We start from the raw sequence: 26,329 nt of genomic DNA, 5'->3' as shown, positions 1-26,329 counted from the left end.
GTGTCGGGCGTCTGTGATGCTATTAATTGTGTTTGACCAATGACTTTGTGTTTCACCACTGCGCATATTAGATGCTCAATGTTCACCAGTAGCACATTACATGTTGTGTTCAGTTTAGCTGCCTATTGGCTTTAACATGACATTAAACATTACATTTGGTATTTGGGTTGTCTGCCTATTGGCTTTAACATGGAGTTAGACATCACATTCTGTATTCAGTTTAGCTGCCTATTGGCTTTGACAAGGCATTAGACATTACATTTGGTATTTAGGTTAGCGGCCTATTGGCTTTAACGTGGAGTTAGACATTGCAGTTGAGACATTGCAGATGAGCTGTGTTTCTCCAAGCTGTGTTTTTCCACATGATAGGCCAAGCTGTGTTTTTCACACCAGACCCTAGCTGATAAGAGCACGTAGATTTTGGGTGTCATTCTGACCTCGGTGGTAAAAGGCGCTTACCGCCGGTAAGAAGGCCGCCACAACACCGCCGCGGTCGCGGTAAACCGCCACAGTCATTCTGACCCTCAAGAGGCAAACCGCCAAAAACCCGACATCCACAAAAGTCCGCCACACCAACGGCCAGCGTTAAACTGGCGAAGACCAAACCTCCACCGTCACGCCAACAGAAATACGCCCATTCCATTGCGACCCACGAATCCACGCAGCGGTCTTTCAACCGCGGTATTCCATTGGCGGTACACAACGCCGCGGTCAAAATACACACACACTTACAAAACACAGCCACATTGGACAATTTGAAATACACACACCTGATACACATACACACAACACTCCCACACACCCAATACAATATAAAACACACACCCACATCACCCACAAACCCCTACGACCACAAATCAGAGACGAAGCCCAGAGAGAGACAGCATAGAATAGAGAACACCATCACACAGAGGCACACTACACCATCACCCACACAACAACCACGCACAAAAAACCACACACCACCACACTCATCACCGCAAACACCACCCCACACCTCATCCACACCACCCCATGGCACCCCCAAGACACCCAAGGTTCTCAGACGCAGAACTCAGGGTCATGGTGGAGGAAATAGTTCGGGTAGAGCCCCAGCTCTTCGGGACACAGGTGCAGCACACCACCATTGCCAGGAAGATGGAGCTATGGCAAAGAATAGTGGACAGGGTCAACGCTGTGGGACAGCATCCACGAAATCGGGACGACATCAGGAAGCGGTGGAACGACCTACGGGGGAAGGTGCGTTCCATGGTATCAAGGCACAACATCGCGGTGCAGAAGACTGGCGGCGGACCCCCACCTACTCCCCCAGAATTTACAGCATGGGAGGAGCAAGTCTTGAACATCCTGCATCCTGAGGGCCTCGCTGGAGTAGGCGGAGGAATGGACTCTGGTAAGTCTAATCTCAACTACTTCATCCCCCCCACCCACCAGCATGCCAACTCATACCTCCCCCCTCCCCCCCACCCCCATCACACATCCTCCCTGCTAATGTCTCACCATCACAACCCACCCATCCCAACACCAAACCCTGCATGCCACCACAAACCATCAACACCCATCACCTAAGCATGCCCACTGCACATACCCATCTCCCCCACAAACCGCCGTCACAACAGCCCCCACAAAGGAATGCCAGCACTGGGGTACACGGGCACCCACCCATTGCACGCTATGGCACACACAGAAGCAATAACCATACTCTTATACCCCTGCAGGACCTGAACGTCACCACACCGCCCGGGAGGGTACAGAAATGTCCATTCCACCCCCAGAAGATGCCCCCAGTGATGACAGCAGCTCTGTCTCCCTGGACCCAGATGACCAGCCCGGCCCATCGGGGACCTCGGGACAGTTGGTTCCCCTCAGACAGCCACAGGCCACAGCAGACCTACCCCCCTCTGGGAACACCAGCACAGCAATCACCCAGCGGGCCCATGCCTCTGTCTCCAGGACACGTCAATCAGCGGTGTGTCCACCACTACAGGGCACCCAGGTTAACCCACCACCCCAACAACAACAGGGACCTGGGGGCAGTGGTAGTGGGCACACGGTCCAGGGGACAGAGGCCCAGGGAAACAGAGGAACTGGGAGGGCTGCTGTGCGACAGGGGGGGGACAGGCCCAGGGAACCCACTCTCCACGAGGCCCTCACCTCCATCATGGGAGCATACCACCACTCCCAGGAGACGATGGCGACGGTCCTGGCCAGGATCCAGGAGATCCAGGTACTGCAGGAGGAACAGTTTATGGGGTTCAGGGAAGAACTGAGAAACATTAGTTCCGCAATGGGCACCATCGTTGTGGCTCTCAACCAGATTGTCACCACATTGCGGGACCATGTGGCACCACAAAGGGCCCCTGTCACTAGCATGGACCAGGAACAGGCTACCACCTCCGCCGGCGCTAGTGGACAGGAGGCCCCGACACAAGAACAGGCCACCAGAACCCCACCTCCTGCAGAAGAAGAACCACCCCGCAAGCGTGGCCTGAGATCTAGGAAGAAGACAGAGTAGGATGCCAAGACCCCCGCCAGGAAAGGATACCCCCTGATGTCATCCCACTGTCCCACATTGTCACCCTGTCCAACCTTAAACTGCCCCTGCTCCACCTTCCACAGGCATATGGACAATGCACCTGTTAGACTGAAAATCTGGACTCTGCCATGGACATTCCTCCACCATCACCCATCACCGATTTTCAACCATGTCCCAAAATTGAGCACTTTAATAAACACCCTTATTGCACACAAATAATCTGGAGTCTGCCTGTATTTTTTAAAATATGTATTAGACATAAACGTGCCAAAATGACCAGTTACATTGTGATGCCAACATACCACTGTCACACAGCTGTAGTCCATGGGCAAACAAAGCAGAGGTCACGCAGTGGGGCCCACATCTCTGAAATTGGAAGGGAAAGTCACAACTCTGTTAGCATACACTGGGTGAAAAGGACAGACAGTAGAGAGGCAGGAGACTGTAAGTAAATGTAAAATGCCGTTGTTGATTCTTACCTGTGTGTTATTGAAAATACTGCTGTATCACTGTGTCCCTGTTGTCTGTGTCGTCCTCTTCGTCTTCCTCCTCTTCACTCTCCGCAGGCTCCACAGCTGCCACAACACCACCATCTGGACCATCCTCCTGCAGGAAAGGCACCTGGCGTCGCAAAGCCAGGTTGTGAAGCATACAGCAGGCCACGATGATCTGGCACACCTTCTTTGGTGAGTACATTAGGGATTCACCTGTCATATGCAGGCACCTAAACCTGGCCTTCAGGAGGCCGAAGGTCCGCTCGATCACCCTCCTAGTATGCCCATGTGCCTCATTGTACCGTTCCTCTGCCCTTGTCCTGGGATTCCTCACTGGGGTCAGTAGCCAGGGCAGGTTGGGGTAACCAGAGTCACCAATTAGCCACACACGGTGTCTCTGAAGTAGTTCCATCACATAAGGGATGCTGCTATTTCTCATGATGTACGCGTCATGCACTGACCCAGGGAACTTGGCATTTACATGGGAGATGTACTGGTCAGCCAAACAGACCACCTGGACATTCATGGAATGATAACTTTTTCTGTTCCTGTACACCTGTTCACTTTCTCTGGGGGGTACCAAAGCCACATGTGTCCCATCAATGGCACCAATGATGTTGGGAATATGTCCAAGGGCATAGAAATCACCCTTCACTGTAGGCAAATCCCCCACCTCAGGGAAAACGATGTATCTCCGCATGTGTTTGAGCAGGGCAGACAACACTCTGGACAACACCTTTGAAAACATAGGCTGAGACATCCCTGATGAAATGGCCACTGTGGTTTGAAATGACCCACTTGCCAAAAAATGGAGTACTGACAGCACCTGCACTAGAGGGGGGATCCCTGTGGGTTGGCGGATGGGTGACATCAGGTCTGCCTCTAGCTGGGCACACAGTTCCTGTACAATATAGTGGCTCGGTCAAGCCTGTATGTCAGAATGACATGTCGTTCCTCCATTGTCGACAGGTCCACCAGAGGTCTGTACACGGGAACATTCCTCCATCTCCTTGCAAGTCCCAGCGGACGATGCCTAGGAAGGACAACAGCGAGCACAGAGTCAATCAACCCACAGGTACGTTCCCACAGCTTGCACAATACACGATTCTCTATGCATTGAATGGCTTGTATGAGTGTCGATGCAAGGCCTAGGCATGTGTGACGCAGTAGAAATTAAGCCATGTGGGCCCTTGAAATGGCGGCTGCCTGACCTGTGAAGTGCGACAATGGGATGTGAGGTCAATGCGCTGGCGTGGCACACCGTGGCGGTAGGCGGTCGAAGACCGCGGCGCAAAGCCGCATTGGTTAACATTGAACCCTATGGGTTTCAGGAGCCAATTACGAAGTGCGCCGGCGGTCGCGGTACGCACCGCCACGGTACGCACCGCCGCGGACGTGACCGCCATTTTCTATCTGCTTAATCACTCGAGTCCTGATCATCCACAGGAGGGGACCTATACTGCAAGTGCTGCTGTGACCTCGGTCTGGAAGATACAATGGCTGCTGCGACTGGGGAAAGGGCCCCTGCTTTCACTTCTGAAGAATTGGAGAGACTCGTGGATGGGGTCCTCCCCCAGTATGCGCTACTCTACGGTCCTCCAGACCAACAGGTAAGTACACTGGGAGCATGCTTTGGGGGCAATGCCTGTGTTGAGTCGGGTGGATGAAAGATGGTGGGGAGGGGAGCGATTGAGGCATGCATCAAACGACGGATTAGAGCATGTGCCACATGGCAAGGGTGGGGATGGGGGGCCACTCACATCGAGCATGCAGAAAATTATGACAATGTTATTTCTCCCCCTGTACATGTGACATAGGTCAGCGCCCATCACAAAATCGACATTTGGCGTGCCATCGTCAAGGACATCCGGACCCTGGGGGTCCACAACAGACAGGGCACCCACTGCCGCAAGAGGTGGGAGGACATCCGGCGCGGGAGCAGGAAGACCGCGGAAGCTCTGCTGGGGATGGCCTCCCAACGTAGGAGGCGTGCCACTCGTCAATTGATCCCCCTGATGTCTCGGATCCTGGCGGTGGCCTACCCAGATTTGGATGGGCGTGTGAGGACATCACAGCAGACACAAGGGGGTGAGTACCAGCACATTCTGCTATCTTAGCGTGCAGTGGAGGTGTCTGGGTGGGGAGGAGGGCTGTGGGTATCCCTAGGCCAGGGCGATTTCTGTAGGCTAGGCCCCTCCGTAAGGTATGGCCCTGTGCCCCCGCCCCCCACCTCTGTAGGGTGCCAAGTACAGCTATCCATGGCCCTGTGTCACCTATGTGTGCAGTTGTCGTCCATAGGCTTGTAGGCCAAGTCCCAATGATTGAGTAGTGTACCCCAAGTGCGCGGCGTAGTGCAGGGGGCTTCTGTGTCTGTCCTCTCCGCCAACTGTGTTGCCAATGCATGCACTCAACATGTCTTTATTTCCCCCCCCCCTTTTTCTGCTGCTCTTCCTGTTCATGTGTGCATTAGCATCATCAGGCGGAGGAGAAGTGGCATCGGAGCACGAGGGAGCTGCATCTCACATGGCCCTGGAGGGCCATGCAACCGACTCGGAGTTCACCAGTGAGACGGAGGGCGAGGGGAGCTCCACAACGGGGACACGTGGAGACATCAGCGACACAGACACGTCCTCGGAAGGGAGCTCCCTTATGGTGGCGGCAACATCCGTGCCCACCGCAACAACAGGTACAGCCGCCACCCAGCGCACCAGCTCCGCCCTCCAAGCAGCCCCTCAGCGTTCGCCCCGTGCGCGCTCGCACACGAAGGCGGGCATCTCCTTCGCCCCAGGCACCTCAGGCCCTGCCCCAGTTACCCCTGCTGCCCTCAGTGAGGAGGTCATTGACCTCCTAAGGACGCTCATTGTTGGGCAGTCTACCCTTTTGAATGCCATCCAGGGGGTAGAAAGGGAGGTGCACCGGAGCAATGCATACCTGGAGGGCATTCATTCGGGTCAGGCTGCCCATCAGCGATCGTTCAACGCTCTGGCCTCAGCACTGACGGCAGCCATTGTCCCTGTCTCCTGCCTCCCTCCTCCAACTTCCTCCACCCAGTCCCACTCCCCTGTTCCTCTGCCTATCCCAGACACACCTACAGACCAGCCTGCACACACCTCAACACCCAAGGGCAGCTCATCCAGACATAAGCACCACAAATCACACAAGCATTCACACAAGCAACAGCCACATGCAGACATACCAACAGCCACTGCCTCCTCTGTGTCCCCCTCCTCCTCGTCTCCCTCCTCCCTCCCTGTGACGTCTCCACTCACACTTGCATGCACAACATCATCAGCCACTACGTCCATCACCAGCACGCCCACCAGAACACTCCGCACACGTGCAGTCACCCCCCCCACTGCCATTTACACGTCCCCTGTGTCCTCTCCCAGTGTGTCTGTCACCCCCTCATCCAAACCACACAAACGCAGGCAGCCACCCACCCAACAGCCATCCACCTCACGACAGCCTCCGTCACAAGCACCTGCACCCAAAGACACCACACTTGACTCTCCTACAACCACATCCTCTTCCTCCACTCCCATACCCACTGCACCTACCCTTCCCACTGCTCCTAAAAAGTTTTTCCTGTCCAAAATTAACCTCTTTCCATCACCTGACCCACCCCCTCCATCTCGTAAGAGTCCAATCAGCACCTCAGCCACCACAACCCCTGGACCTACAAGGACCATAGTACAGGGATATTGGAGTCCACCACCTTCAAGGGCAGCTACATCGGCCAGCAGTAAAGGGACAGCCAGCCCACCCCCTGGGAAAAAAACCAAGAAAGGCAAGGCCCGGCGCGAGAGGCCAGAGACGGCAGCCTCCAAAGGCACTACCCTGGCACCGTCAGGAAGTGGGGTGCCACCTGGCACATCTACAAAGGGAGGCAAGGGCCACAGAGAATCACGGAAGGATGGCAAGGGCAGCACGGCCGACAAGTCCGGCAGCAGGCAAGCTTCCCAGGAGGGCCCCGCCAGCCCCATTCCGGGTGTGAAGGAGGACACCCACGGGCCCGGGACTCCAGCACAGGAGGGCCTCCCAAGCGAGAAGTCGGATGGTGAGTGAACTCCATATATTGGCCGGATATGGTGCCCTGGAGACACATGTCAAGAACCGCTGAACAGGGCCCTTCAAGACAAGCACCGCTGAACAGGGCACCGCCGTCTCAAGAACCGCTGAACAAGGCCCTTCAAGACAAGCACCGCTGAACAGGGCCCTTCAAGACAAGCACCGCTGAACAGGGCACCGCCGTCTCAAGAACCGCTGAACAGGGCCCTTCAAGACAAGCACCGCTGAACAGGGCCCTTCAAGACAAGCACCGCTGAACAGGGCACCGCCGTCTCAAGAACTGCTGAACAGGCCCCATCATCTCAAGCACCGCTCCGCTGGGCCCTTCATCTCAAGCACCGCTCCGCTGGGCCCTTCATCTCAAGCACCGCTCCGCTGGGCCCTTCATCTCAAGCACCGCTCCGCTGGGCACAGCCGTCTCAAGCACCGCTCCGCTGGGCCCTTCATCTCAAGCACCGCTCCGCTGGGCCCTTCATCTCAAGCACCGCTCCGCTGGGCACCGCCGTCTCAAGCAATGCTCCGCTAGGCCCTTCATCTCAAGCACCGCTCCGCTGGGCCCTTCATCTCAAGCCGCGCTCCGCTGGGCACCGCCGTCTCAAGCACCGCTCCGCTGGGCCCTTCATCTCAAGCACCGCTCCGCTGGGCCCTTCATCTCAAGCACCGCTCCGCTGGGCCCTTCATCTCAAGCACCGCTCCGCTGGGCACCGCCGTCTCAAGCACCGCTCCGCTGGGCCCTTCATCTCAAGCACCGCTCTGCTGGGCACCGTCGTCTCAAGCACCGCTCCGCTGGGCCCTTCATCTCAAGCACCGCTCGCTGGGCCCTTCAAGTCAAGCACCGCTGGCCCATTGGCAGAAGGGGCAGGCCCGGATCTGTGTCGGGCAGGGCTGCACGATGCACTCTGGGCACCATGCCTCCTCCAGTACCAGTGGAGTCTGTAATCCACTTCAGAGACTGTGGCTTTGCACTCCCCAGGATGGCACAGTGGGCAAGCCACCCTCTGTAGAGACTTGTGAGACTGTGGCTTTGCACTCCCCAGGATGTAACAGTGGGCAAGCCACCCACTGTAGAGACTTGTGAGACTGTGGCTTTGCACTCCCCAGGATGGGACAGTGGCCATGGAGGCCCCTCGTGGATCTGGCGTCGTGGACTCGTGTGGCTGAGGTGCCTCCCCTTCCCTTCCCCCTGAGGTGCCTGTAGTTTTTCTATCTGATGCCCCTGCAGTGTTCTCTCCAATGGATTCGGGTCTCCTGTGTGGGCTTTGCCCATGTGTTGAGGCCCATTGGCCCACGTACAATGACTGAAACCCAATTTGGACAGGACAATTTACATATGTGTATATAGTTATAGATTTTGGAAATGATTTTTTACTTAGCCTTACAATATATTTGAATTTCATGATCATTTTATTTTGTCTTGGCATTCTTCCGGGGGGTTTGGGGGGTGTCACTCTGAGTTGTTGCCCTGCATTGATGTGTAGGTAGTTGTGGGTGAGGGTGGGTGTGTCGCGTATGTGTGTGCCCGTAATCTTTTCTCCTCCCCCCTCCCCTGTGTCGTAGGTGCAGTACTCACCGTTGTCTTCTGTGCTGGCGTTCGTGCTCCTGGTAGAGGAGCAGGTAGACAATAGCTGGTAGGATGTGTAGTTCTGGTTCCATGCTGTCCAGATTCCTCGTGGAGTGTGTAGAGGTGAGCGTTTTCCCGTTCGTAGTCTGTTTCTGCCGTGTTTTTATCGGCGGGGCTCCCGCCCCGGAAAAGGTGGCGGATTGGTGAGTTGTGATAGGGTGGGCGGTATATTGTCTCCCGCCTGTCTGTTGGCGGTGACCGCTGCGCTGTTTGTTTATCCCGCCGTGGCGGTCGGAGTGTTAAAGTGGTGGTCTGTGTTGGCGGTTTCCGCCAGGGTCAGAATTCAATTTTTTTGACCGCCTGCCTGTTGGCGGGTTGGCCGCTGCTTTAACACCGACCGCCAGGGGTGGAATGACCCCCTTTGTGTTTACCTCTCAATCCAGTCTGAAAACGAGTGAGGCTCGGAGAATCGGCCACTCTCCAAGTTTCTTCGGTTCTCACACTGAGTTTGCCTTTAAGGATGGCTCTGGACTACAGCAGAGTTAGATTGAATCTGCTTTGACTTCAGACTGGAACGGAGACGCCAGTTGCCTGTCTCCCGTTTGGGTAGAAAATCTCTTTCTCGCAGTTAAACTGAGTCATCAACTTGAAGCCCCAGAAAGATGAAGCTGACTATGGGCCCTACAGCCCTACGGAGATGCAATTTTTACTTTTATGCTTTGCTTTGAAGTTATGCTATAATATAATCACATGTATTTGCTGTGTACATTGCAACTGAGAAGTACTTTGATATATTTTGCTTTCATTGCTGCGACTACTTTTGAACGTGTGCTTCCAGTCTACTACTTTCGTCTCTCAGGAATCTCGTGGTGACGTAATAATAACAATAAATGTCTTCTTTAAACTCAGAAGTGCATTCCAGAGAGGTTCTGGAAGCTCAGTCATGAGATAAGAGCAGGAAAGCAGAACATTTTGGCGAAGTCATCAGTTTTGGGAGTCAAATTGGAGATTGGAAGTGCACAATTTAAAAGTGTAATTGTTTGTTTGTTGTTTAGGAAATTAAAGAAGCACGGCAGACCATGTTTGAAAATGCACGTGAAGTTAAAGTGCCTTATGGTGCTGTGAGAAACATGTTTTCTTGTTTATCAGGACTGTGTGAGTCTTGGGATGAGTGCTGTGATAAAGCATATTTAGAAAATGTGCCTTTTGAAAGAAATGATGTTCCTTTTGTTCTTGACAGAAGGGTTTGTATACTTTTATCTTCTTACAGAAAAATGCAGGAGAAATGTAGGCAGTTAGAACATGAAAATAAGAATTTACTTGAGCAAATTAGCCAGAACACATTAATGCAAGATAATGCTGAAATCTATAAAACTGCTGTTTTAGAAAAATCTGGCTTTTCCCATTCCAGTAATGAGGGGGTTAAAACAGCTGTGTGCCAGTCTGAGCCTCATTGTGTGCAAAACACCTCACAGTTTTTGGCAGTTGAAGAGCATTCCTAAACAGATAACACTGAGAACAGAGCTTAGAATGTTATTTACAGACCGCTTTTGCAAAGTAAAATTTATTTGGACAAGGCAGAAGTACTGTCGCAAAATGTGCAGTTACTGGGAATTCAGTGTAACCCAGAAAATAGACAGATGTTTTCACAAGTAAAACAAAAGATTTTAGAGTTTCTTACTATTTGCACTGAGCAACAGACACCGAGTTTCATGAGCTTGTTTGATTTTTGGAAATAGTACAACCCTCATCTGAAATCTTAACACTTTGGTACAAAGTAACTAGGAAACAACATGAGCAGCTGCGCGCTTTTGATTTGGCAAATGAAATAATTCAGACTTTAGGTTTCTGCGCAGTGCAAGAGGGAAACACTGATTTACATGTAAATCAGGAACAGGGGAGGACAAGAGAGCCCCTGGAACTTTGGAGTAAGCTTTTGACTTGTTATCAGTAGGTGATGAGTTCACCTAACTCTCACAGTTTAGGACAGGCACAGGAGGCTAGTATCATACACCGTGTAAGGAAATGCCTCCTTGGCATGGTTACCCCCTGACTTTTTGCCTTTGCAGATGCCAAGTTATGATTTGAAAGTGTGCTGAGGCCTGCTAACCAGGCCCCAGCACCAGTGTTCTTTCCCTAAAACTGTACCTTTGTTTTCACAATTGGCACACCCTGGCATCCAGGTAAGTCCCTTGTAACTGGTACCCCTGGTACCAAGGGCCCTGATCCCAGGGAAGGTCTCTAAGGGCTGCAGCATGTCTTATGCCACACTGGGGACCCCTCACTCAGCACAGACACACTGCTTGCCAGCTTGTGTGTGCTGGTGGGGAGAAAATGACTAAGTCGACATGGCACTCCCCTCAGAGTGCCATGCCAACCTTACACTGCCTATGGCATAGATAAGTCACCCCTCTAGCAGGCCTTACAGCCCTAAGGCAGGGTGCACTATGCCATAGGTGAGGGCATAGGTGCATGAGCACTATGCCCGTACAGTGTTTAAGCAAAACCTTAGACATTGTAAGTGCAGGGTAGCCATAAGAGTATATGGTCTGGGAGTCTGTCATACACGAACTCCACAGCACCATAATGGCTACACTGAAAACTGGGAAGTTTGGTATCAAACTTCTCAGCACAAGAAATGCACACTGATGCCAGTGTACATTTTATTGTGAAATACACCCCAGAGGGCATCTTAGAGATGCCCTCTGAAAACATACCCGACTTCCAGTGTGGGCTGACTAGTATTGCCAGCCTGCCACACACCAGACATGTTGCTGGCCACATGGGGAGAGTGCCTTTGTCACTATGTGGCTAGTAACAAAGCCTGTACTAGGTGGAGGTGCTTCTCACCTCCCCCTGCAGGAACTGTAACACCTGGCGGTGAGCCTCAAAGGCTCACCCCCTTTGTTACAGCGCCACAGGGCACTCCAGCTAGTGGAGATGCCCGCCCCCTCCGGCCACGGCCCCACTTTTGGCGGCAAGGCCGGAGGTGATAATGAGAAAAACAAGGAGGAGTCACTGGCCAGTCAGGACAACCCCTAAGGTGTCCTGAGCTGAGGTGACTCTGACTTTTAGAAATCCTCCATCTTGCAGATGGAGGATTCCCCCAATAGGATTAGGGATGTGCCCCCCTCCCCTCAGGGAGGAGGCCCAAAGAGGGTGTAGCCGCCCTCAGGGCTAGTAGCCATTGGCTACTAACCCCCCAGACCTAAACACACCCCTAAATTGAGTATTTAGGGGCCCCCAGAACCAAGCAAGATAGATTCCTGCAACCTGAAGACGAAGGACTGCTGACCTGAAAGCCCTGCAGAGAAGACGGACACACGAACTGCTTTGGCCCCAGCCCTACCGGCCTGTCTCCCCACTTCAAGAAAAACTGCAACAGCGACGCGTCCCCCAGGGTCCAGCGACCACTGAAGCCTCAGAGGACTACCCTGCATCTAAAAGGACCAAGAACTCCAGAGGACAGCGGCTCTGCTCCAAAGAAGAAACAACTTTGTAACAAAGAAACAACTTTTAAAGGACTGCACGTTTCCTGCCGGAAGCGTGAGACTTTCCACTCTGCACCCGATGCCCCCGGCTCGACCTGCGGAGAAACAACACTACAGGGAGGACTCCCCAGCGACTGCGACCCTGTGAGTAGCCAGAGTTGACACCCCTGAGCCCCCCCAGCGACCCCTGCAGAGGGAATCCAGAGGCTCCCCCTGACCGCGACTGCCTGCTTCTAAGAACCCGACGCCTGGTAAAGACACTGCACCCGCAGCCCCCCAGGACCTGAAGGATCCAACCTCCAGTGCAGGAGCAATCCCCAGGTAGCCCTCTCCCTTGCCCAGGTGGTGGCTACCCCTAGGATCCCCCCCCCTTGCCTGCCTGCTTCGCTGAAGAGACCCCTGGGTCTCCCATTGAACTCGATTGCAAACCCGACGCCTGTTTGCACTCTGCACCCGGCCGCACCCGTGCCGCTGAGGGTGTACTTTTTGTGCTGACTTGTGTCCCCCCCGGTGCCCTACAAAACCCCCCTGGTCTGCCCTCCGAAGTCGCGGGTACCTACCTGCTGGCAGACTGGAACCGGGGCACCCCCTTCTCAACTGAAGCCTATGTGTTTGGGCACCACTTTGACCTCTTCACCTGACCGGCCCTGAGCTGCTGGTGTGGTAACTTACCTCCCCCAAGAACTGTTGAAATTTGCACTGTGTCTAGTTTTAAAATAGCTTATTGCCATTTTTGCCAAAACTGTACATGCTATTTTGGTGATTCAAAGTTCCTATGATACCTAAGTGAAGTACCTTTCATTTGAAGTATTGATTGTAAATCTTGAACCTGTGGTTCTTAAAATAAACTAAGAAATTATATTTTTCTATATAAAAACCTATTGGCCTGGAATTGTCTTTGAGTGTGTGTTCCTCCTTTATTGTCTGTGTGTGTACAACAAATGCTTAACACTATCCTCTGATAAGCCTACTGCTCGACCACACTACCACAAAATAGAGCATTAGAATTATCTCTTTTTGCCACTATCTTACCTCTAAGGGGAAACCTTGGACTCTCTGCATGCTATTTCTTACTTTGAAATAGTACATACAGCTTCAACTTCCTACATTGGTGGATCAGCGGAGGGGTACAAGACTTTGCATTTGCTGGACTACTCAGCCAATACCTGATCAAACAACTAAATTCCAAAAATTGTCATTAGAAACTGATTTTTGAAATTTGAGCTATTTTTCTAAAATTTTAAAAGTCCTGCTAGGGCCTTGTGTTAGTCCCTGTTAGCATTTCTTTTAGAGTTTAAAAGTTTTGTAAAAGTTTGAATTAAGTTCTAGAGATAGTTTAGATTCTTAAAAAGTATTCCAACTTTTAGAAACATAGGGGGTCATTCTGACCTTGGCGGTCCATGACCGCCATGGCGGAGTGCGGCGGAAGCACCGCCAACAGGCTGGCGGTGCTTCCTGGGCGATTCTGACCGCGGCAGTAAAGCCGCGGTCGGAAAAGGGGAGCCGGCGGTTTCCCGGCAGTTTCCCGCTGGCCCAGGGAACCGGCCATGGCGGCGCTGCTTGCAGCACCGCCATGGGGATTCCGACCCCCTTCCCGCCAGCCTGTTTCTGGCGGTGTTCACCGCCAGAACCAGGATGGCGGGAACGGGTGCCGTGGGGCCCCTGGGGGCCCCTGCACTGCCCATGCCACTGGCATGGGCAGTGCAGGGACCCCCTAACAGGGCCCCACAGACATTTTCACTGTCTGCTTAGCAGACAGTGAAAATCGCGACGGGTGCCACTGCACCCGTCGCACCCCTTCAACTCCGCCAGCTCCATTCCGAGCCGGCTTCATTGTTGAAGGGGCTGTTCCGCTGGGCCGGCCGGCGGTCTTCTAGCGGTCGCCCGCCGGCCCCGCGGGAAAGCCGGAATGGCCGTCGCGGTCTTTCGCCGGGAACCGCTTGGCGGGCGGCGACAGCCGACCGCCTCGGTCAGAATGACCGCCATAATGTCTGCTGCAGAAGAGATAGTGATGGAACTCAACCTCACCCCTTACCTGCATCTTAGGATGTCAGAGTTAAGGTCTCTCTGCAAAATCAAAAAGATAAAGACTGGTTCAAACCCTACCAAAGTACAGCTCCAGGAGCTTTTGGCAGAGTTTGCTAAGATCAACCCCTCTGATGATATCTTCACAGAGGGGGAAGCTAGTGATGAGAAGGGAAATTTCCCAACCTCCCCTCCTAGTTAGGGAGCCCAGGGTTTCTCCAACCCTGACTCCAGAAGTGATAGTCAGAGATGTTGCTTCTCTCACAGGAGAGTCCAACAGCTCTGCAAGCATTGAGGGTAGCTTCAATGAAGATGACCTCCTGCTAGCCAGGTTGGCCAAAAGATTGGCTTTGGAAAGACAGATCCTAGCCATAGAAAGGTAAAGACAAGAGATGGGCTTAGGTCCCATCAATGGTGGCAGCGACATAAATAGGGTCAGAGATTATCCTGACATTTTGAAAATCCCTAAAGGGATTGTAACTAAATATGAAGATGGTGATGACATCACCAAATGGTTCACAACTTTTGAGAGGGCTTGTGCAACCAGAAAAGTAAACAGATCTCACTGGGGTGCTCTCCTTTGGGAAATGTTCACTGGAAAGTGTAGGGATAGACTCCTCACACTCTCTGGAAAAGATGCAGAATCCTATGACCTCATGAAGACTACCCTGATTGAGGGCTTTGGATTCTCAAATGAGGAGTACAGGATTAGGTTCAGGGGGGCTCAAAAATCCTCGAGCCAGACCTGGGTTGATTTTGTTGACTTCTCAGTCAAAACACTGGATGGTTGGATTCATGGCAGTGGTGTGAATGATTATGATGGGCTGTACAATTTAATTTTGAAAGAACACCTGTTAAGTAATTGTTTCAATGATAAACTGCATCAGCATCTGGTAGACCTAGGACCAATTTCTCCCCAAGAATTTGGAAAGAAGGCGGACCATTGGGTCAAGACTAGGGTGACCAAGACTTCCACAGGGGGTGACCACAAGAAAGGGGTCACAAAGGCTCCCCAGGGGAAGAGTGTTGAGACATCCAAGGGAAAAAGTAAAGAGTCTTCTACAGGGCCCCAAAAACCTGCTCAGGAGGGAGGGTCCAAAGCCTCTTCACAATCCAATTTTGGGTACAAGGGTAAAAACTTTTATCCCAAAAAACCCTGGTGTCGTAGCTGTAATCAGCAGGGACACCAAACTGGAGACAAGGCCTGTCCCAAGAAAGGTTCCACTTCAAACTCTACTCCAGCTAACACTGGAATAGCCAGTCTCCAGGTGGGATCAACAGTGTGCCCAGAGCATATCAGGGTTCACACTGAAGCTACATTAGTCTCTGAGGGTGGGGTGGACTTAGCCATACTGGCTGCCTGGCCCCCTAATATGCAAAAATACAGGCAGCAACTCTTAATTAATGGGACTAGTGTAGAAGGCCTGGGGGATACAGGTGCCAGTGTCACCATGGTGACAGAGAAACTGGTTTCCCCTGGTCAATACCTGGCTGGACAAACTTATCCAGTCACCAACGCTGACAATCAGACTAAAGTACATCCTATGGCTATGGTAACTTTAGAGTGGGGAGGGGTCAATGGCCTGAAACAGGTGGTGGTCTCCTCAAATATCCCTGTAGACTGTTTGCTTGGAAATGACCTGGAGTCCTCAGCATGGGCTGAGGTAGAACTCAAAACCCATGCAGCCATGCTGGGTATCCCTGAACTGGTGAGTGTCAAGACAAGGGCACACTGAAAGGCTCAGGGTGAAAAAGTGGTGTTGGAGCCTGGAAAAGGGCCCAACCCTCCAAGAGAAAAGGAAAGAAGACTGGAGAACCAGCTTCCACACAACAAGAGAAAGAGAACCTCTCTTCCCAGGAAGAAGTTCTGCCCTCTGAGGGAACTGAGCCCATGGAGTTGGAACCTTATCAGGTTGAACTCTTAGGCCCAGGGGGATTCACAAGGGAACAGTTGTGTAAGGGGCAAGAAACCTGTCCCTCTCTTGAAGGCCTTAGGCAGCAAGCTGCTGAAGAGACCAAAGGAAAGATCATTGGAACACATAGAGTCTATTGGGAAGATGGACTACTCTACACTGAGGCAAGAGTTCCCAAACCTGGTGCCACTGGGAGAGTGGTAGTGCCTCAGGAGTTTAGGGAGTTCATTCTAACCTTAGCTCATGATATTCCACTTGCTGGGCATTTGGGACAAAGCAAGACTTGGGAAAGGTTAGTTAACCATTTCTATTGGCCCAACATGTCCCAGAAAGTAAAGGAGTTTTGTGTCTCCTGTGCCACCTGTCAAGCCAGTGGTAAGATAGGTGGACCCCCAAAGGCCCCCCTCATCCACTTCCAGTGGTGGTGGTCCCCTTTGAAATAGTGGGGGTGGACATAGTGGGTCCACTTGAACCTCCCACAGCCTCAGGGAACCAGTATATCCTAGTGGTAGTGGATCATGCCACTAGGTACCCTGAAGCAATTCCCCTTAGGTCCACTACTGCCCCTGCAGTAGCTAAAGCACTCATTGGTATCTTTACCAGAGTGGGATTTCCTAAGGAGGTGGTGTCTGACAGGGGTACCAACTTCATGTCAGCATACCTGAAACATATGTGGAATGACTGTGGGGTGACTTACAAATTCACCACACCATACCATCCACAAACCAATGGCCTTGTAGAAAGATTTGACAAGACATTGAAAGGCATGATCATGGGGCTCCCTGAAAAGCTCAAAAGGAGATGGGATGTCCTCTTGCCATGTCTGCTTTTCGCCTACAGAGAGGTGCCTCAGAAGGGAGTAGGGTTTTCCCCTTTTGAATTTCTGTTTGGCCATCCTGTGAGGGGACCACTAGCTCTTGTAAAAGAAGGCTGGGAGAGACCTCTTCATGAGCCTAAACAAGATATAGTGGACTATGTACTAGGCCTACGTTCCAGGATGGCAGAGTTCATGGAAAAGGCAAGCAAAAACCTTGGGGCCAGCCAACAACTCCAGAAGATGTGGTATGACCTAAAGGCTGCTATGGTTGAGTTTCAGCCAGGGCAGAAAGTCTGGGTTCTGGAGCCTGTGGCTCCCACGGCACTTCAGGACAGATGGAGTGGCCCTTACCCAGTGCTAGAAAGAAAGAGTCAGGTCCCCTACCTGGTAGACCTAGGCACTAGCAGGACCCCCAAAAGGGTGATCCATGTGAACTGCCTCAAACTCTTTCATGACAGGGCAGATGTGAATCTGTTGATGGTAACAGATGAGGACCAGGAACCTGAGAGTGAACCTATCCCTGATCTCCTCTCCACAGACCCTAAAGATGGCTCAGTAGATGGAGTGATCTATTCAGACACCCTCTCTGGCCAACAGCAATCTGACTGTAAGAAGGTCTTACAAGAGTTTGCTGAGCTCTTTTCCCTAACCCCTGGTCAGACACACCTGTGTACCCGTGATGTGGACACAGGAGACAGCATGCCTGTCAAAAACAAATTTTACAGACAGTCTGACCAAGTTAAGGAAAGCATCAAAGGGGAAGTCCACAAGATGCTGGAATTGGGAGTCATTGAGCACTCTGACAGCCCCTGGGCTAGCCCAGTGGTCTTAGTCCCCAAACCTCACACCAAAGATGGAAAGAGAGAGATGAGGTTTTGTGTGGACTACAGAGGACTTAGGGGGTCATTCTGACCTTGGCGGTAAAAGTCGCTTACCGCCGGCCAGAAGGTCGCCATAACACTGCCGCGGCCGCGGTAAACCACCACGGTCATTCTGACCCGCAACTGGCAAACCGCCAAAAACACGACATCCTCAAAAATCCGCCACACCAAAAGTCAGCGAAAAAATGGCGCTGACCAAACCTCCACCGTCACGCCAACAGAAATACGCCCATACCATTCCGACCCACAAATCCACGCGGCGGTCTTTCAAACGCGGTATTCCATTGGCGGTACACACCGCCGCGGTCAAAATACACACACCCATAGAAAACTCAGCCACATTGGTCAGTTCGAAATACACACACCTGATACACATACTAACACCACTCCCACACACCCAACACAATATAAAACACACACCCACATCACCCACAAGCCCGTACGACCCGAAATCATTGACGAAGGCTAGAGACAGAGCACAGAATAGAGAATCCTACAACACAGATGCACACAACACCATCACCCACACAGAATCCACGCACCAAACACCACACACCACCACACGCACCACACTCATCACCACAAACGCCACCCCACACCTCAACCACACCACCCCATGGCACCCCAAAGGCACCCCAGGTTCAGTGACGCCGAACTCAGGGTCATGGTGGAGGAAATAGTCCGTGTAGAGCCCCAGCTCTTCGGGGCACAGGTGCAGCACACCACCATTGCCAGGAAGATGGAGCTATGGCAAAGGATAGTGGACAGGGTTAACGCGGTGGGACAGCATCCACGCAATCGGGAGGACATCAGGAAGAGATGGAACGACCTACGGGGGAAGGTGCGTTCCATGGTATCAAGGCACAACATTGCGGTGCAGAAGACTGGCGGCGGACCCCCACCTACTCCCCCAGAATTTGCCGCGTGGGAGGAGGAAGTCTTGCACATCCTGCATCCTGAGGGCCTCGCAGGAGTAGGCGGAGGATTGGACTCTGGCAAATCTACACTACTGCTTCCCACCCCCCCTGCATGCCAAATCATACCCCCACGCTCCCCCCCTCCCCCATCACACCAACCCCTAGCAAAAGGCTCACCATCACAACCCACCCATCCCAACACCAAGCCCTGCATGCGACCACAAAGCATGGACACCCATCACCAAAGCATGCCCACTGCACACACACAGCACCCCCACAAGCCACCCTCACAAAAGCCCCCACAAGGAAATGCCTGCACATGGGTACACGGACACCCACCCATCACACGAAATGCCACACACAGAAGCAATAACCATACCTTTATACCCCTGCAGGACCCGAACGCCACCACACCGCCACGGAGGGTCCAGAGATGTCCATCCCACCCCCAGAAGAGGCCCCCAGCGATGACAGCAGCTCTGTCTCCCTGGAGCCAGACGACCAGCCCGGCCCATCGGGGACCTCTGGACAGTCGGTTCCCCACAGACAGCCACAGGCTACACCAGACCCAACCCCCTCTGGGAACACCAGCACAGCTCCCACCCAGCGGGCCCATGCCTCTGTCTCCAGGGCACGTAAATCAGCGGTGTGTCCACCACTACAGGGCACCCAGGTAGACCCACCACCCCAACAACAACAGGGACCTGGGGGCAGTGGTAGTGGGCACACCGTCCAGGGGACAGAGGCCCAGGAACACAGGGGAACTGGGAGGGCTGCTGTGCGACAGGGGGGGGACAGGCCCGGGGAACCGACTCTCCAAGAGGCCCTCTCCTCCATCATGGGAGCATACCACCGCTCCCAGGAGACGATGGCGACGGTACTGGCCCGGGTCCAGGAGATCCAGGAACTGCAGGAGGAACGGTACATGGGGTTCAGGGAGGAACTGAGGAACATCGGTTCCGCAATGGGGACCATCGTCCTGGCCCTTACCCAGATCGTCACCACATTGCGGGACCATGTGGCACCCCAAAGGGCCCCTGTCACTAGCCCAGGCCAGGAACAGCCTACCACCTCTGCCGGCGCTAGTGGACAGGAGGCCCCCACACAACGACAGGCCACCAGAACCCCACCTCCTGCAGAAGAAGAACCACCCTGCAGGCGGAACCTGAGATCTCACAAGAAGACAGAGTAGGATTGCAAGACCCCCGCCAGCCTAAGATACCCCCTGATGTCATCCCACTGTCCCACATTGTCACCCTGTCCAGCCTTGAACTGCCCCTGCTCCATCCTTCCACAGGCATATGGACAATGCACCTGTGCGACTGAGAACTGGACTCTGCCATGGACATTACTCCACCCCCACCCATCCCCGCTTCCCAATCATTTACCTATATGTAGCACTTAAAATAAATCACTTATTCCACTTAAATAAACAGGAGTCTGCTTGTATTCTTAACAAATGTATTACACATAACGGTTCAATAATGTCCAGTTACTTTGTGATGACAACATACCAATTTCAATAAGCTTTAGTCCATGGGCAAACAAAGCTGAAGTCAGGCAGTGGGTCATACAGCTCTGAAAAGGGAAGGGAAAGTCACAAATCAGTTAACAGGAACTGGGGGGAAACACAGACAGTGGAGAAGCATGAGGCCTCAAGTAAATGTAAATTGGGGTGGCTGTTTCTTACCTGTGTGCTACTGAAAGTATTGTTGTATGACTGTATCCCTGTTGTCCGTGTCGTCCCCGTCGTCTTCCTCCTCTTCACTCTCCACAGGCTCCACAGCTGCAACAACACCACCATCTGGGCCATCCTCCTGCAGAAAAGGCACCTGGCGTCGCAATGCAAGATTGTGAAGCATACAGCAGGCCACGATGATCTGGCACACCTTCTTTGGTGAGTACATGAGGGATCCCCCTGTCATATGCAGGCACCTAAACCTGGCCTTCAGGACCCCGAAGGTCCTTTCTATGATCCTCCTAGTTCGCCCATGGTCCTCATTGTACCGTTCCTCTGCCCTGGTTCCGGGGATTCCTCACTGGGGTCAGTAGCCACGACAGGTTGGGGTAACCAGAGTCACCAATTAGCCACACACGGTGTCTCTGTAGCTGTTCCATCACATAAGGGATGCTGCTATTTCGCATGACATACGCGTCATGCACTGACCCAGGGAACTTGGCATTTACATGGGAGATGTACTGGTCAGCCAAACAGACCACCTGGACATTCATCGAATGATAACTTTTCCTGTTTCAGTACACCTGCTCACTTTCTTTGGGGGGAACCAAAGCCACATGGGTCCCATCAATGGCACCAATGATGTTGGGGATATGTCCAAGGGCATAGAAATCACCCTTCACTGTAGCCAATTCGCCCACCTCAGGGAAAATAATGTAGCTCCGCATGTATTTCATCAGGGCAGACAACACTCTGGACAAAACCTTAGAAAACATAGGCTGAGACATCCCGGATGATATGGCCACTGTTGTCTGGAAAGACCCACTTGCCAAAAAATGGAGTACTGACAGAACCTGCACCAGAGGGGGAATCCCTGTGGGTTGGCGGATGGGCGACATCAGGTCTGGCTCCAACTGGGCACATAGTTCATGTATAGTTGCTCTGTCAAGCCGGTATGTAAGTATGATATGTCGTTCTTCCATTGTCGACAGGTCCACCAGAGGTTGGTACACGGGAGGATTCATCCTTCTCCTCGCAAGTCCCAGTGGACGGTGCCTAGGAAGGACAACATGGAGCACAGAGTCAAGCAACTCACAGGTTAGTTCACACAGCTTGCACAGTACACGAATCGCTATGCATGGAACGGCTTGTATGAGTGGCAATGCAAGACCTAGGCCTGTGTGACGCAGTAGAAATCATGCCATGTGGGCCCTTGAAATGGCGGCTGCCTGACCTGTGAAGTGTGACAGTGGGATGTGAGGTCTCTGCGCTGGCGTGGCACACCGTGGCGGTAGGCGGTCGAAGACCGCGGCGCAAAGCAGCATTGGTTAACATTGAACCCTATGGGTCTCAGGAGCCAATGACGATGTGCGCCGGCGGTCGCGGTACGCACCGCCGCGGGCGTGGCCGCCATTTTCTATCTGATTATTCACTCGAGACCTGATCATCCACAGGAGAGGACCTATACTGCAAGTGCTGCTGTGACCTCGGTCTGGGAGATACAATGGCTGCTGCGACGGGGTAAAGGGCCCCTGCCTTCACTGCCGAAGAATTGGAGAAACTTGTTGATGGGGTCCTCCCCCAGTATGCGCTACTCTACGGTCCTCCAGACCAACAGGTTAGTACACAGGGTGCACGTTGAATGGGCTATGCCTGTGTTGAGTGGGGTGTATGTAAGATGGTGGGGAGGGGAGCGAATGAGGAGTGCAACGCACGAAAGATGAGAGCATGTGCCACATGGCAAGGTTGGGGAGGGGGGCCACTCACATTGACCAGGCAGAAAACTGATGCGATTTCCTTTACCACCCTGTACATGTCACATAGGTCAGCGCCCATCTGAAGATCGACATTTGGCGTGCCATCGCCAAGGACGTCCGGGCCCTGGTGGTCCACAACAGACGGGGCACCCACTGCCGAAAGAGGTGGGAGGACATCCGCTGCGGGACCAGAAAGACCACCGAGTCTCTGCTGGGGATGGCCTCCCAACGTAGGAGGGGTGCCAGCCGCCAATTGACCCCCCTGATGTCCCGGATCCTGGCGGTGGCCTACCCCGATTTGGATGGGCGCGTGAGGACATCACAGCAGACACAAGGGGGTGAGTATCAGCACATTCTGCTATCTTTGCGCGCAGTGAAGGTGTCTGGGTGGGGGAGGAGGGCTGTGGCTATCTCCAGGCCAGGGTGCATTCTGTAGGCTAGGCCCCTCCGTTAGACACGGCCCTGTGCCCCCGCCCACCATCTCTGTAGGGTGCCAAGTACAGCTAGCCATGGTCCGGCCCCACCCATGTGTGCATTTGTCGTCCATAGACACGTAGGCCTAGTCACAGTAACTGAGTAGTGTACCCCCATTGCGCGGCCTAGTTCAGGGGGCTTCTGTGTCTGTCCTCTCCGCCAACGGTGTTGCCAATGCATGCACTCACCCTGTCTTCATTTCTCCCCCCCCCATTTTCTTTGTCTTCCTGTTCATGTGTGCATTAGCATCATCAGGCGGAGGAGAAGTGGCATCGGTGCACGAGGGAGCTGCATCTCACATGGCCCCGGAGGGCCATACAACAGACTCCGAGTACACCAGTGAGACGGAGGGCGAGTGGAGCTCCACAACGGGGACCCGTGGAGACGTCAGCGACACCGGCACATCCTCGGAAGGGAGCTCCCTAGCGGTGGCAGCAACATCCGTGCCCGCCGCCAAAACAGGTACAGCCTCCACCCAGCGCACCAGCCGGGCCCTCCCAGCAGCCCCTCAGCCTTCGCTTCGTGCCCGCTCTGCCAGGAAGGCGGGCATCTCCTTCGCCCCAGGCACCTTAGGCCCTGCCCCAGTTACCCCTGCTGCCCTCAGTGAGGAGGTCATTGACCTCCTTAGGACACTCATTGTTGGGCAGTCTACCCTTTTGAATGACATCCAGGGTGTAGAAAGGGAGGTGCATCGGAGCAATGCATTCCCTGAGGGCATTCATTCGGGTCAGGCTGCCCATCAGCGATCGTTCAACGCTCTGGCCTCAGCACTGACGGCAGCCATTGTCCCTGTCTCCAGCCTCCCTCTTCTGACTCCCTCCACCCAGTCCCAGTCTCCTGTTCCTCTGCCTATCCCATCCACACCATCAGACCAGCCTGCACACACCTCTACACCCAAGGCCAGCTCATCCAGACATAGGCACCACAGATCCTACAAGCATTCACCCAAGCAACATCCAGATGCAGACATGCCAACAGTCACTACCACCTCTGTGTCCCCCACCTCCTCATCTCCCTCCTCCCTCCCTGTGACGTCTCCACTCACACCTGCATGCACACCAGCATCAGCCAGTACTTCCATCACCAGCACACCCTCCATTACAGTCCGCACACGTGCAGTCACCACCCCCACTGCCATTTACACGTCCCCTGTGTCCTCTCCCACTGTGTCTGTCACCCCCTCTTCCAAAGCACACAAACGCAGGCAGCCACCCACCCAACAGCCATCCACCTCACGACAGCCTCCGTCACAAGCACCTGCACCCAAAGACAGCACACTTGACTCTCTTACAACCACATCCTCTTCCTCCACTCCCATACCCACTACAGCTACCCGTCCCTGTCCTTCCCAAGTCGTTTTCCTTTCAAACCTTGAGCTCATTCCAATCCCTGACCCACCCCCTCCATCTGGTAAGAGTAAAAAAAGCACCTCAGCCACCACCAGCCCTGCATCTACTGTGACCATAGTGCAGGGCTATTGGAGTCCACCAGATCCTAGGGCAGGAACATCGGCCAGCAGCAAGGGGACAGCCAGCCCCCCCCCTGGGAAGAGGACTAAAAAGAAGAAAGCCCGGCGCGACAAGCCTGAGACGGCTGCCACCAAGGACAGTGGCATTGCCCCGTCACCTGCCACATCATCCAAGGGAGGCAAGGGCCACAGAGCTCCAGCGAAGGAGGGCAAGGGCAGCAGGGCGGAGAAGTCAGGCAGCAGGCGAGCTGCCCAGGAGGGTCCCACCAGCCCCATTCCGGGTGTGACGGACGACACCCACGGGCCCAGGACTCCATCACAGGAGGGCGCCGCGACCGCAAGTTCGGATGGTGAATGAGCGGGAAGTCTTGCCCAGGTCTGGCTCTATAGACACACAGGACAAGCACCGGTGAACAGGGCCTCGCCGGGAGGAGCACTGCTGAACAGGGCCCCGCCGGGAGGAGCACCGCTGAACAGGCCCCGCCGGGAGGAGCACCGCTGAACAGGGCCCCGGTGGGAGGAGCACCGTGGAACAGGGCCCCGCCGGGACAAGAAACGCTGAATGGGCCCCGCCGGGAGGAGCACCGCTGAACAGGGCCCCGCCGGGACAAGAACTGCTGAACGGGCCCGCCGGGAGGAGCACCGCTGAACAGGGCCCCGCCGGGAGGAGCACCGCTGAACAGGGCCCCGCCGGGAGGAGCACCGCTGAACAGGGCCCCGGTGGGAGGAGCACCGCTGAACAGGGCCCCGCCGGAAGGGGCACCGCTGAACAGGGCCCTGCCGGGACAAGAACCGCTGAACGGGCCCCGCCGGGAGGAGCACCGCTGAACAGGGCCCCGCCGGGAGGAGCACCGCTGAACGGGCCCCGCCGGGACAAGAACCGCTGAACGGGCCCCGCCGGGAGGAGCACCGCTGAACAGGGCCCCGCCGGGAGGAGCACCGCTGAACAGGGCCCCGGTGGGAGGAGCACCGCTGAACGGGCCCCGCCGGGACAAGAACCGCTGAACGGGCCCCGCCGGGAGGAGCACTGCTGAACAGGGCCCCGCCGGGACAAGAAGCGCTGAACGTGCCCCGCCGGGAGGAGCACCGCTGAACAGGGCCCCGCCGGGAGGAGCACCGCTGAACGGGCCCCGCCGGGAGGAGCACCGCTGAACAGGGCCCCGGCGGGAGGAGCACCGCTGAACAGGGCCCCGCCATCTCAAGCACCGCTCCGCTGGGCCCTTCATCTCAAGCACCGCTCCGCTGGGCCCCGCCGTCTCAAGCACCGCTCCACTGGGCCCTTCATCTCAAGCACCGCTCCGCTGGGCCCTTCCTGTCAAGCACCGCTCCGCTGGGCCCTTCCTGTCAAGCACCGCTCCGCTGGGCCCTTCATCTCAAGCACCGCTCCGCTGGGCCCTTCATCTCAAGCACCGCTCCGCTGGGCCCTTCCTGTCAAGCACCGCTCCGCTGGGCCCTTCATCTCAAGCACCGCTCCGCTGGGCCCTTCATCTCAAGCACCGCTCCGCTGGGCCCTTCATCTCAAGCACCGCTCCGCTGGGCCCTTCATCTCAAGCACCGCTCCGCTGGGCCCTTCCTGTCAAGCACCGCTCTGCTGGGCCCTTCATCTCAAGCACCGCTCCGCTGGGCCCTTCATCTCAAGCACCGCTCCGCTGGGCCCTTCCTGTCAAGCACCGCTCCGCTGGGCCGTTCCGGTCAAGCACCGCTCCGCTGGGCCCTTCCTGTCAAGCACTGCACCGCTGGGCCCCGCCGTCTCAAGCACCGCTCCGCTGGGCCCTTCATCTCAAGCACCGCTCCGCTGGGCCCTTCATCTCAAGCACCGCACCGCTGGGCCCCGCCGTCTCAAGCACCGCTCCGCTGGGCCCTTCATCTCAAGCACCGCTCCGCTGGGCCCTTCATCTCAAGCACCGCACCGCTGGGCCCCGCCGTCTAAAGCACCGCTCCGCTGGGCCCTTCATCTCAAGCACCGCTCTGCTGGGCCCTTCCTGTCAAGCACCGCTCCGCTGGGCCCTTCATCTAAAGCACCGCTCCGCTGGGCCCTTCCTGTCAAGCACTGCACCGCTGGGCCCCGCCGTCTCAAGCACCGCTCCGCTGGGCCCTTCATCTCAAGCACCGCTCCGCTGGGCCCTTCATCTCAAGCACCGCACCGCTGGGCCCCGCCGTCTCAAGCACCGCTCCGCTGGGCCCTTCCTGTCAAGCACCGCTCCGCTGGGCCCTTCATCTCAAGCACCGCTCCGCTGGGCCCTTTATCT

This window comes from Pleurodeles waltl, chromosome 7, assembly GCF_031143425.1.
Source record: "Pleurodeles waltl isolate 20211129_DDA chromosome 7, aPleWal1.hap1.20221129, whole genome shotgun sequence".
Classification (NCBI taxonomy): domain Eukaryota; kingdom Metazoa; phylum Chordata; class Amphibia; order Caudata; family Salamandridae; genus Pleurodeles; species Pleurodeles waltl.
This window is presented reverse-complemented; position numbering follows the sequence as displayed.